Below are 12,261 nucleotides of genomic sequence, written 5' to 3'. Positions count from 1 at the left end.
GTTGAAGGTGCCTTCAACAAGGTTGAAGGCGCCTTCAAGCTGGAGGCGCCTCCAAGCTGGCAGCTCCAAATCCAGCTTGGTTTCTTCAGCTTCCGACGCTCCGTTCTTTTGGATGATTGCGGCCAATTGGAATAGGGCTCACCGGAACCCAATTCCCGGCCTTCTCCTCGAGCAGCCTTCCGTCCCGGCTTAACGTCCCTCGAACATCGCGCATGCTCTTCACGCCCACCGGAGTACTCTTCCGCTGCTCTCTCGTCCTTCGGACGCACCGAGCCCGTCGGCTCCCTTCCCGTGCCGTCCTTCTCGCTAGCTGCATTTTCCGCTCGACTTCCTGTGCTCCTAAGCTCCTGCACACTCAGACACAGGGATCAAACACAGCATGACCTAACCAACTTGGTTGATCACATCAAAACTACCACGGGGTCCAACAATCTCCCCCTTTTTGATGTGCATCAACCCAAGTTCAAGTTAGGGTTTAAATAGACATAAATAGAAATTTTAAAGGAAATTACTAAACTAACATATTTAAGCATAAACTTGCAATAAATAAAATTGCAACATATTTTAAAAAATTATTAAAAAGTTTTTAATATTCTAATTTTCCTAACTCCCCCTAAACTTGTACTTTTCTCTCCCCCTTTAATCACAGCAAAAATGGGGTACGAATAAGAGAAGCTTAAGCAAATTATTAAGGAAGTGGAAAAAAATTCTGAGTAAAAATAAATTCTAGAAAAAAATTTTTAACCAAAAGTGATATTTTTAGAATTTTTAAAAAAAATTCTAAGGTAAACTTAATTTTTGAATGTTAAAAAAAAAATCTAAGTCAAATGAAGTTTTCTAGAATATTTCCAAAGAAAATTTAAGCTAGAATTTTAAAAAAATTCTAAGTTAAACTCAATTTTTTTAAAAAAATTCTAAGTCAATAAAAAAAATCTAAGTGAGAATTTTCAAAGAAATTCTAAGAAAAAATGTTTGTTAAACTTTCAAAGTATTATTTAATTCTTGTTTTTAATGCTTTTATAGAAAGTTAATTAAATATTTTTTTTCAATATTTTAGCTTCCAAGTCGTGGCGAGGCACTATGCCTTCTTGGTTATTGGAGCAACAACCACTTCCTTAGACAAAGCTTCCATAAAGAATTTCAATGTTTAATTTTCTTACTTTAAAGCTTTTAACTTAAAAGAAATTAAATTAGCACATATTTTGGAACCCAATAGAGGTTCCTTCCTACTAGATTAATCAGATATTTAGGGGGTACATAAATTTTGGGTACTTTTCTAAGTTGACCCTGATGGTTTCTAATGTATCAGTTTAATTTTCCATAAGTTCTTAATTTTGATTTAGGAAATTTATTTAAGCATGCATCAGATTCCAATTTTTCAATTTCTAATTTTAATTTATCATTTTCTGATTTTATATTATCGTACATTTCAAGTGGACATGCTTTTGCTAATTTCATTTTTAATTCTTTATTTTCTTTTTCTAATTCGAATAAATCTTTAGAAAGCGATTTAATAAATCGAAAAAACTGAGAAGGGGTTAGATTGCGTACCTTACTTACCTGATCTGGTGATGCTCCCCCTTCACTGCTGCTTTCTTCTTCTGATGTTCCTCCCCCTTCATCGATGCTCATCTCTGAGCTTGAGTCTTCTTCCGGCTGATGGTTCGCCATTAGCGCTAACCCCTAGAATTCTTCGATGTCTGACTCAGAGGATGACGAATCTGACCAGGTAGCCTTTAGGTTCTTGTGTTTGGAGGGTTCTGGTTTCTTGTATTTTGACTTTTCCCTGTCTTTCTCCTTTCTCTTTAGCTTTGGGCAGTCATCTTTGATGTGCCCCTCTTCGTTGCAGTTGTAGCAACGAACCGTTCTCTTCTTTCGATGATGCCTCTGCGATTTAAATTTATTACTATTGAAAAACTTATTGAAGTGTCTTACCAGTAGTACCGCTTCGGATTCGTCGACTGAGGCTTCGGAGTCAGAACAGTTCATTTTTGCCTTTAAGGCAATGTTCTGGCTAGTCTTCTCTATTCCATTGGGCTCTGAAACTCGAGATTCGTGAAGTTCAAAAGTGGAAAACAATTGTTCTAAAGTACTTACCTCGAGGTCCTTAGAGATGTAGTACGCTTCTACTAAGGAGGCCCACTCTGGAGTTCTCGGGAAGGCATTGAGCGCGTATCGGATAGAATCCCGGTTGGTTACCTCGGTTTTAAAAAATACCTCCATTTTGCGCTTCCATGTGGCGAAGTCTTCGTCGAACTTCGAGGGATGGATGTTCGCTCCGGCCATCGTTTTGATCGTAGTGCTTCAATTGGCGGTTAGTCCTTCTGAGGCGATCGGGCTCTGATACCAATTATAGGTGCAGCGGAGACCAGCATGAGGGGGGTAAATTGCTGAAAACAAAAATTAAAACTACCCTCCTCGGATTTCAACTCAGAAATAAATGCAGTAGTAAAATAATAGAGACAAAATAAAAGCAGAAACGGAATTTTAACCTGGTTACAACCAAGAGGGTTGTTAATCCAGGGCAGTGAAAAACGCATTAAGAAAATTCTTCTTTGCTGAAGGCGGAGAAGCCTTTTACACTCTAATGACTCAGAACTACTGCTAGGAAATGCTTACAGAGTTGAATGTAGAAGTTGTTGTGAATTCCTAGCTCCAGGGGCCTTTAAATAGCCTCTGAAAATCTGATCTCGAGGGTCCAAGGCGCCTCCAATGGGGGTCCAAGGCGCCTCCAAGAGGTGAGTGGATAAAACTTTATCCGCGGCTTGAAACGGTCACTTTGACCTGTTGAAGGCGCCTTCAACAAGGTTGAAGGCGCCTTCAAGCTGGAGGCGCCTCCAAGCTTGATGGAGGTGCCTCCAAGCTGGCAGCTCCAAATCCAACTTGGTTTCTTCAGCTTCCGACGCTCCGTTCTTTTGGGTGATTGCGGCCAACCGAAATAGGGCTCACCCGAACCCAATTCCCGGCCTTCTCCTCGAGCAGCCTTCCGTCCCGGCTTAACGTCCCTCGAACATCGCGCACGCTCTTCACGCCCACCGAAGTACTCTTCCGCAGCTCTCTTGTCCTTCGGACGCACCGAGCCCGTCGGCTCCCTTCCCGTGCCGTCCTTCTCGCTAAATGCGTCTTCCGCTCGACTTCCTGTGCTCCTAAGCTCCTGCACACTCAGACACAAGGATCAAACACAGCAGGACCTAACCAACTTGGTTGATCACATCAAAACTACCATGGGGTCCAACAACTACGTCTTCTATGCACAAGCACTAAGTGATAAAGGTCTTGGAGTTGGGAGTCAAGTGGCATAGCGTTGGCCCTAGAGTCGGGAGTCGGTGTCGAGTAACGTTGATCCCGGAGTCAGGCGTTGAGTAGCGTTGGTCCCAGAGTCAAGAGTCGGGTAGCGAGTAGCGTTGGTCCCAGGGTCGGGTGTAGGATGTCTAGTAGCATTGGTCCTGGAGTCAGATCCGTATAGGATGTAAATGTAACTCGGTTTGAAGATAACTCAAAGGGTCTAAACTCGAGTGTCACCTTGATCGAACTCAACTTTGTTTGACTTATGTTAAACAGATCAGCTTGATTCTTGACGTTTATGTGCCATGCAGGGGCTAACTATCCTTCAAATATCACAAGTCTACTTGTCAAGTCTGTAGAATTGTTCTGCAGTTCTACTAGAAGGGGGGTTTTAAATAGCATAAATTAATTAGATTAATTTATTCCTCTCCTCCCTCCCATGTTCTCTATTGCTCTCACATTCTCTCTCTCTTACCCCCCCCCTCTCTCCCTCAAACCCTAAACTCAGGTTCTCTCTCTCTCTCGCACTCTCTCTCTCCTTGAAACAAGCATAAATGTTGGAATTTGTGTCAGAAATTTGGCAAACATGTAGATCCTAAATCAGATTATATAGCAAGATCTATTCAAACGCTATGTAAAGTTTACATACTATATCTGTAGAGTTTCAAAACATTTTTGAGTTTAGAGATTAACTTGAGAGATTAAAGTCATTTCAAATGAGAAAATACATTAAATTCAGAGTATAAGTTCAACTGGCTTCAGAGATTAAGATCAATTAATCTATTAAGATCAGTTCAGAGAATATATTGACATATTAAATTAAGTTGAGAAACTAAATCCATTTCAAAAATATGTCCAATTCAAAACTATGTTCCATTGTTTAAAACCAACTCTAATTCAAAATTAAGTACACTTCAAAACTAAGTCAAGCTCACAATGAGACGGAACCCTTATCCTAAGGGTTGAAATCAAAAGTTTAGGTTCTAAGTCACGGTTAAGTATAACAATTAAAATCTAAATTGTAAGGCTAAACTGTGCAATAAGTTCGCGACACTAACAATATTCATTTAAAGGACTTGAATAGGAAATTTGAAATCACAAACGCCACAAGGAGTACATTTATAGACATTCCTAACAGTATACCATTATAGAATTTTAGTAATTAAAAAACTTTAATTAACGAAAACTAATGTTACACAAAATATAGTCAAGATAGAGAAGAGTAGGAACTATAAAAGAGAACAAGAGGGGGTGTCAGTGTTGAATGGTTTCAGTTGTATCCACCGTGCCCCTGCAAATCACCAGTTAATAGGTACAAATTTCAGTTAGAACAAGTTCAGAAACTAAGTTCAAAAGTCCCGATTCAAAGTAAATAGAAAGGAAAAGTGTTTATAAGACAAGTATCTATAAGATTACGACTATTTACCTCCATTGGTTGCATAAGGATGCAAAGTTGTGTTGGTTTGATGACCCAATCAAGCCCGAGTAATGGTGTAGTGGGATACCTTCTTCCTGGCAGGGCATTAACTCCATGACTTGTAAGATAATCTACAACTCCCTGAATTTCATATGCAAAGTCAACATTCGGGGTGTTTGATAACCTTCCCACCATTCCTCTGGTTATAAGGAGATTAGCTTCTCCATTTCACCATTGATCATAACCTCTTGTTAACATGGAGATTTGTATATTCTTGTAAAAATCATTAATAGTCATCATTATGTCAGGAATAACATACACCATCCGACTGCCACGAGTCAGATCTATTTCCATAGTAGCTAGTATAGCTTGATCCCCCAGCCATCGGTTGTCGCGGAACACAATAAGTGCTAAGACACCTTCTTCTTGCCGGTGCAAGGTTTGAATTCTGACTTGAAGAATCCCAATATGGATATACTGCATTCTACTTCTCCGAAGTTGCATAAAGCTTTCTTCCTGAATAAAGTTTCTATCAGCTTGATTAGAATTAATCATCAGCAAAGGTTCTTCAGATCGGTGTAGATAAACCCAATGATGTTCATCATCTCGTCGTGAGTGATAAAGAACTTCTGCTGGAACAATTGATGCTCGCTCGATCATCAACGCCTGAAGTTGAGCTTGTGGGTCTAGCTGCTGCTCCAGTGTATAAGATGGTGATGCTCGACCAGTTAGTCTCCTGCCAAGTCGTTGTGCAGCTTTACGAGTATTATAGAGCTTCCTTTGATTCCTCCTGTACTCCCGTATTTGATCTTCAAATAAAAGAGTTACTGTTGTAGCAGTAGTTGGAGTAGTTTGCTGTCTTTCCATTACTTCTTGAGTTTCGTCTATTCCTACTTAAGCAATTTATATGGGTCTTGGAAAACCCGAAGTTTACCTAATGCTTCTTTAGTTTTTTCGGAAGGGCCAAGGGATAGATTTTGGAGCTTTTGAATGAGGTCTTCAGGTAATGTTGAAGGGCTTTTGTATTTAGGCTTTTCTTGGATACTTTTTTATATCAGCCTGAATCTCCCTTAAGGTTTCAACAATTTGGGATAACAATTGGATTCGTGTGTTATTTTGTTTAAGAGTGACAGAGAGTGCAGTGGTTGAACTTTGATAATCACTAGGTTTAGCAAACCCTACAACATGTGCTTCTATAGAATCAGTGGCTTGTATAGCGTCACGATAGGATAGTGTGTTTTTGGTGACTACGAAATTACTCATATACTGGGTAATAATAGGAATGACTCATGGATTAGAATCCACCAGATATAAGAGTAGTTTCTTGATTAATTTGATTCACACAAGTGTTTGCTTGGGCTTATCAAGGTCAATTGCCTCTTTTTGCCAAGGTAAAACTTGTTCTTTTACCAAATTTAATCAAAAGACCAAACTCTGATACCAGATGGGGAGGGGATGAAGAGAAGCTGTGGATCGAAACAGCAAGTTTAAATAAAAGAGATAAGATTTTTAGAACTTACTAAAAAGGAGACTCTTCTTATTTAAACTTCAAACTCCAAATGATTACAAAGACTTCCCCAAGTAAGACTCAAGTAAAGCTTGAATGCCTTACTAGGGTAACAAGGTTTGTCTTAAATAGAGGAAATAAAGGTTCTCCGGGTGCTCTGATGGGCCCCATCGTCAAGATACCCTTATCCCTTAGATAAGATCAAATCTTTGAACATCACTTAGTGCTTACTTTACAGATCATGAAGTAGGACACGTTTCTACTACTTTACATAAAGATAGGACACGCTTCCACTACTTTACAGAAAGATAAACTACTTTACATAAAGATAGGGCACTCTTCCACTACTTTACAGAAAGAAAAGATTCCCTGACAGCCTTTAAACTTTAAAATCATTCATCCTACGAACCGCATCATTCAGTAGGTTGGCTGCTTGCTCAAGTTGGTTATCCACTTGTCTAGTAATTGGATGCCATCCGAACCACCAATTATCTTTGGTGCTTAGGTGTTGACACTCTCTTAAATTGAGTGAGTGTATGATCCGGAGTTGTTGCAGGGCATTTGTTGCTTGAACTTCCGCATGTTGTTGGATTTGGTGTAGTTCATGTCGAATACGCTAGTCTTCATCTAGAGACATAGGGTATTGTCTTTGTAATAGCCTTTGGTATTTCTCAGCCAAGTAGAGAGGTTGTTGAGAATCTTCACGATTTCCTTCTCTACCTCCAGGTTGGGTTGTGATTGAACCTCCAAGAATCTGCACCGGCCACTCTGAAATAGTAAAAAGTGTAATTAGTCGGGATAAAGGATTAGCTAGTTGATTATCCTTGCCGTCAATATGCTCAAAGGAAATAGGAATGCCAGTTCCGGTGATATAATCAGTGAACGCGAGTCATCTCACTCTTGATGGTTTATTAGCACTTGCTTTTCCGAAGAAGCTAATAATAGCTTGACAATTCGTTCGGATAATTAATTTCCTTTTGTCCAAATAATAAATCTTCAGAGACTCTAGGGTATTCATTACTGCATGAATCTCAGCATCAATGGTTGATTTAATTGGAGAGTACTTTCCACTGGAATATGCGCAAATTTTTTCTATCGACTTGGGATCAAACTTGCATTGTTTCCATTTGCAGATACCTCCCTAACCTTCCGGACAACCATCTATTTCTAATATAATAAAACAATCTTCAGGGGGAACCTCAAGTGGGGGAAGAGTTCGTACCGTCTCTTTAATTTTTTTAACTAAAGATCAATTTTGAAAATTCATTCTTTTATCTTCAGTTGGGCTGGTCTTTGCATATAAGGGCCCAAGTAACCTACCAAGATTAGGAATATAATTTCGTGTATAATTTAAAATTTCTAACCATAACCGCATACCCTTGTTGGTAAACAAATCTTCATCCTGGAATTCCGTAATCTTAGTAACAATATGTGATTGGAGCTTTATGACTCTATTACCAAGAACTGCCCCAAGGAATTCAACTTCCGGTACGACAATCTTCATTTTTGAAGGGCTGAGAATTAACCCATTATGCTAGCATATATTGAGCATAATCTTTAGATGTTTGGTATGATCTGCTTCGTTTCTTGAAAATACTAGGATATCATCAATATAAATGACAATGAATTCCTCTGTTCCCCGAAAATAGTTGTCCATTTGTCGTTGAAAAATTACTGGTGCTTTTTTTAATCCAAAGGGCATAACTAACCATTCGTATAAACTATCCGGTACCCAAAATGCAGCCCACTCAATGAATTCTGGATGCATTGCAACTTGATGAAAACCACTCTTTAGGTCAAATTTTGAGTATATGGTGTCGATACTTACCTTTTGAAGAATGGTATTGATTCCAGGTAGGCTATATTGATCTTTATTAGTGAGATCATTTAGCCTTATATAATTGAATACCATGCGTTCTTTGCCAGTCACAGGATCAATAGTTGTTCCAGAATTAACTATAATAGCAGTCGTCCTGTGATGACTCTTGCTGGGCCTAATAATTTTGAGTTTTAACAAGGCCTCAATATGTCTTAAGAAAGCCACCTTTTGATTCGGAATCAGGTGTTTAATGGGCCGGTCTTCAATAATGAGATCTGGATTCTTAATATCAAGATAACATAGTACCTTATTTTTGGACCAATGTTGGAGAGGATTTTCTCCTATAAAGCCTTGGTCCTTCAACTCCTTTAGCATTGGGGCGAATTGTTCAGTAAAACTTCTTGAGGATGACCCAATAGAATAAGAAACAATTTCCTTAATTTGTAAATATTCTTCCTCCTCTAAATCAAGTTTGTTGGTGCAATATCCCTCAGGTCAAGGTTGACCTGGGTAACCAAGCTGAGTCTTGGTTTGAGTTTAGATGTTTGACAATAAGATATTGATTGAAGAAAAGTCAAGTAGGTCAAGGTTGACTGGATACTTGACTGGGAAGTCCTAACTGGGATGTTAGGCAAAATGAAAGTCCTGGTAAGTGAAGCCAGGCAGAAGAAAAGTCCTGGTGAGTGAAGCCAGGTGAAAGACCTAGTGAGTGAAGCTAGGCAGTTGGAAATCTTGGTGAGTGAAGCCAAGTGAAAATCCTGGTGAGTGAAGCCAGGTGAAAGTCCTAGTGAGTGAAGCCAGGTGAAAGTCCTAGTGAGTGAAGCCAGGTGAAAGACCTAGTGAGTGAAGCTAGGCAGATGGAAATCCTGGTGAGTGAAGCCAGGTGAAAATCCTGGTGAGTGAAGCCAGGCAGAAGGAAGTCCTAGTGAGTGAAGCTAGGCAGATGGAAATCCTGGTGAGTGAAGCCAGGTGAAAGTCCTAGTGAGTGAAGCTAGGCAGATGGAAATCCTGGTGAGTGAAGCCAGGTGAAAGTCCTAGTGAGTGAAGCTAGGCAGATGGAAATCCTGGTGAGTGAAGCCAGGTGAAAGTCCTAGTGAGTAAAGCTAGGCAGATGGAAAATCCTAGTGAGTGAAGCTAGGTGAAAGTCCTGGTGAGTGAAGCCAGGCAAGGGAAAATCCAGATGGATCAAGGATGATCGGACATATGGTGCTGGGAAGTCCAAGTAGGTCAAAGGATTGACTGGATACTTGGCATGAAAGAAAAGTCCAAGTAGGTCAAAGGGATTGACCGGATACTTGGCACAGAGAAAAGTCCAAGTAGGTCAAAGGGATTGACCGGATACTTGGCACAGAGAAAAGTCCAAGTGGGTCAAAGGGATTGACCGGACACTTGGTAAAGGAGTCCTAGCAGGTCAAGGGAGTGACTAGATGCTAGGCATGACATACCAACAGGTCAAGGTTGACCGAATGTTGGTTAGGGATGTTTGGGACTTGGTTTTGGACAAAACCAAGTCGGATCGATCCGTGGATCGATCCAGCTCTGGATCGATCGCTGGATCGATCCGACTGTTCCAAATCAGAGCTCGGATCGATCCGTGGATCGATTCAGATGTCCCAATCGATCGGTGGATCGATTGGGACGCTGTGCGATAAGCGCCGGATCGATCCGTGGATCGATCCAGCGCTTATCTCAGAAACTCTGGATCGATCCGTGGATCGATCCAAAGCCTCCCCGATCGATTGGGAACATTCGAATCGATCGGGATCCGACCGTTGGCGTCGTTTATAGCTGCAGGCGTTCGATGGCTGCAAAAAAAAAAACTTCACCGATTCACTCCAGAGCTCTCGCCAACTCCTCCACAGCGCTCTCAAAGATCAGATCGCCAGTTCTTGAAGGATCTTGGAAGCTTTCCAAGTCAAGAGGCGGATCAGAGGCAAGAAGAGAAGCTAGGGTTAGGGTTTTGTACTCATTGTAAGCTTGTAAGCTTGTATTTTGTTTCCCTTTCCTTTCTTCTTGTACTGAGAGTCTTGTAGGGCTTCTCCGCCCTCGGTAGTTACCGAAAATGAGTGTTTTCATAGTGGAGGGTGCGTGCGTGGTGTGGATCCTTGGACTAGTCACCTCTTGTGAGGTGGATACCAAGTAAACCAACCGTGTTAGCGTTGTTGCATTTGTTTCTGTATTTTCCGCTGCATATTCTTGAAGAAACAAGCAACGCCAAGCAACGCCGAGCACCGAGAGCACGCGACGAGCTATTCACCCCCCCCCCCTAGCGACTTTTGGTCCTAACAAAGTTCTCCAATGGTTGTCGTTGTATCTGCAGTAGGAAGTAGGAAGAGTATTGATAACTGTCAGGTTTTTATAAAAGGTTACCACGTTACCTTCAATCCTGACGTCCCTATTCATCGCTCGGATGAAGTTACAACCTATGATCATTTGTATTTTATCTCCTAAAATTATAGAGAAACTATAAGTATAGGGGATACGAAAATGATTTTCCCCAATAGTCATCCTTCCAGGCTTAATTTTCATTCGTGTTATTTGTTGAGAATTGATACCACTGAAATGTACCAGAAAAGTATTTTCTTCCCGTGCTTCCTTTGGAATTGAATTCTAGTCAACACAGCATGTAGTTGCACCAGCATCTAGTATTACTTTGAGTGAGAATTTTTTAACTCCTGGTATTTCCATCTCCACATGTAAATTATAAAGCATATTTTTTATCGGTCTAGGGCTTTTTCCCTCCTGGATTGAAGATAGCTGCTCAGTAGTTTCTGAGTATAACAGGCTGTATGTTCCTTGATATTAAATTTTACTTATAAAAAAATTAAATCTAAATTGAAAGATTCTTAAGGAACCCAAATTGGAAAATTTTGTTTAAAGTTCACTCCCTTTACTATAAATATAACTATTAATCATCATAATCCCTTAAACAATCTACCGAATTAGTTCTTAAGGCACAAAAACCTTAGCTTGCACAGGGAAATGACTTCCAGGCAGTCCTGCTTTCTCCTTCTCGTTGTCGCCCTTCTCCTCTCTTCCCTCGTGGTGGGGAAGTCTGACATTGTCCCAAATGACGAAACTGCTGGTTCGTAGCGCACGCATTGATTATTTTATCAGATTAATTTCTAAACTAAATAGATATTGTTTAATTTAATTCATGTTGAGTTGCACTAAGTACGTGATTTGAGAAAAGTTGTCCGGTTTAGTGGCTAGCACATGAGGTGTTGCCATCAATGAGGTATGGGGTTTGAATTTCGATAAAGCCGAGGAAAATACATCCCTTATGTGTTAGTCACTATTCCAAAGACTAGTAGCCGTTCGTGATTTACCTCCTCCGTGTTAGTCCTGTAACGAATTAATAGAGACGTTAGGGATAAACGTATCCGTCTTTTGTCACCCGTGATTTGAGAAAAGCTTTTGCAACACAGTTAGTGACTGCATCGTTGTGTGCGCTGATGCTGATATTTGAGGGCTCCAAATGCACTAATAACAACTATTGTTGTTCACATGATTAATATATAATTAATGGCTAGCATCTTTTTAAATTAAATAAATTAAAGAGAAGGGATCGATGATGCCGAATTCTTCTTTCAGATATTGTTTAATTCCTTCACGGTATCACAGGAGAAAATAAATACTAATTAATCTGAAAAGAAATGAACGAATGAGATTAATTTTGTCAAGTTTTTCTAACACATGATCATCAGGCTAATCCCGGCCGGGACGAATTAAAATTCTGCCGTTTGCTTAATTACTGAAAATATTTTATAATTTCAGAGTAAAACACTGAAAACTAAAACCTTTAGCTATGACTGATTTTCTTTCATGAATTCAAACAAAATGAGAAAGATTTATTTTTAATGAAGAAAATTAAATGACAGGATTAATATTTCTGGCTCATTGACTCATTATATAGAAATTAAAACGAACCAATCCACTTTTGAACCGATCCAATTATATAGAAATAGAAACAAAGTACAAATAATCCTGGAACCTTACTCATTTTTCAATTGAGCCGATCCAATTTTGAGTATATTTTCTAGGCTGACAATGTGCAAGAACACAGCTAGATTATAAACAAAAGAACAAGAGCGCAAGCTAGAAATAGAATCACCATCAAGTATAGGCACTGTTTAACAGAATTGCAAGAGTAGCGAAATAGTATAGGTCATCTGGTAACCAAGTACCTGCACCTTAGGTTTGGTATATAAATAGAACCTTATTTTCTTGAAG

Source organism: Zingiber officinale, chromosome 8A (genome assembly GCF_018446385.1).
Source record: "Zingiber officinale cultivar Zhangliang chromosome 8A, Zo_v1.1, whole genome shotgun sequence".
Taxonomy (NCBI): domain Eukaryota; kingdom Viridiplantae; phylum Streptophyta; class Magnoliopsida; order Zingiberales; family Zingiberaceae; genus Zingiber; species Zingiber officinale.
Note: the sequence above shows the minus strand (reverse complement) of the source record.